Genomic DNA, 1,824 nt, shown 5'->3' on the forward strand with positions numbered 1-1,824 from the left:
GTATGTGTTCATCACCTCAAAATGAGACAGCAAAAATGGAAACACAATTTCTTCAATCACGTCTTCTCCTCCTTGTTTGCTACTAAGATGAATTATTTTACCTAATTACATACATCATTAAGTACATTAGCACCTAATCTTAACATATAAAATTTAGATTATTGCGACATAACAAAGTAGACCTACGGTTTCCTAACTATAGACTTATTGCTAAACATACCACATAAAATAACATACCACATGAAATAACATACCGCATGCAATAAACAATTATAGTATAATTTTTTCGTAATTACCATATTAAGATTTCCCGCATGTCAATACTAATGAACGCACATAACATTGATGCAACATCTTCAACCTACTATTTAAAAAAATAGTTTAAATGCTACATCTCTCGTCTGAAATTATTTCTAACCTCTAAGCACTACCATCAAATAGCTAATAACGAGCTAAAGGACGAACTAATTACCACCCTGCATGCACAAATAAATAAATGTATTGCAAAGCTCATACCTTGATCTTCAACTTCGTAGTTCACTTCGCTACACAAATCCTACTCCTGAAGCACTAAATGACTTCAAAAATTGATGAAATAATACCTAACACAACAGAGAACACATAGTTATGAACTAAACAAAAATAGTACAAACTGCATGCATCTGAACCAAACCAACAAAAATGGATAGATCTTACCTTTGTCTATCTTTTCTTCAACTTCAGCATATTCAAAATCCAACTCTAAATCACCCTAAATCACAAATGAAATGTGTAATGAGTTTTGCTTTCTCTCTGTTCTTACACGCAGAGAGTAGAAGAGGAGGGCAGAGTGTGCTTGCGCACGAAGCATATGCATACTATATAAAGGAGGAGCATCCCTGTAGTGTCGGCACAACAATTCCCGTCCGTGAAATTCGTCGTCCTCTGCGCGTGGGAATCAACCCAGTTTGCAACAGCGAGCCCGTGAAATTCGTCGTCATTGCGCGCGTGGGAATGAGTGAAGTTTACGTCGGAATCAGCGCCAGGAATAATCTGCAACAGGACCGGCTGTCGGGCCGCATGCAGCGCGGCCGCCTCACCCGGTGGCGGCAGGGCCCGCTGTCTCGTCGCGCGTGCAGCTGGCCTGTCGGCCTGGGCGCGACATGGGCACGAGAGGCCGCCTCGCCTGGTGGCGGCAGGGCCCACCTGGCCTCGCCCGTTACGTCGCGGCGCGGTGCACTGTAGGAAAGCCGTTCTGGCTGGGTGGCCGCCTCCTGCGGTGGCGGCAGGGCCCGCCGCCTCCTGGCGTGGCGGCAGGTGCCACGTGTTGCCTGCCGCGCCTGCCGCCACCGCTGAGGGGGTCCTTTTTGTCAAATTGATTCAGAGGTAGTCTTTTTTGGCAATTCATCTCGGCAGGGGGTCCTTTTGGACAAAAAATCCGTTTTGGGGGCAGCATCACATATAGCAGCCTTGTTCTTGTTGTCGGTGTCTTTTTTGTTGTTGTTGTCGGTGTTGTTAGGCCAACTCCACCGCGTGACCCATCCGTGACCCATCCGGTCCGAATTTGTCCGTTTGGGGTAAAATACGACCCAACGATAATAGCCAAACGGACAGAGTTGTCCGTTGGACGCTTTTTTGGTCCTTCCCAACCCCAAACCTAGAGCAAACTTGGTCCAAGAATGCTCCCAAACGGACAGAAAACGGACATTCTCCTCGTCTGCTCCTGTCCGCCCGTGCCTTCCCTCTGGCCCACAAATCAGAGACCGAGAGGCTGGACGGGATGCGCGACCGCCGGGGCGCGGGCTGGGCGTGGCGTGTGGCGCCGGCCGCCGGGGCGCGGGCTGG

Source organism: Triticum dicoccoides, chromosome 2B (assembly GCF_002162155.2).
Source record: "Triticum dicoccoides isolate Atlit2015 ecotype Zavitan chromosome 2B, WEW_v2.0, whole genome shotgun sequence".
In the NCBI taxonomy this organism is placed as follows: domain Eukaryota; kingdom Viridiplantae; phylum Streptophyta; class Magnoliopsida; order Poales; family Poaceae; genus Triticum; species Triticum dicoccoides.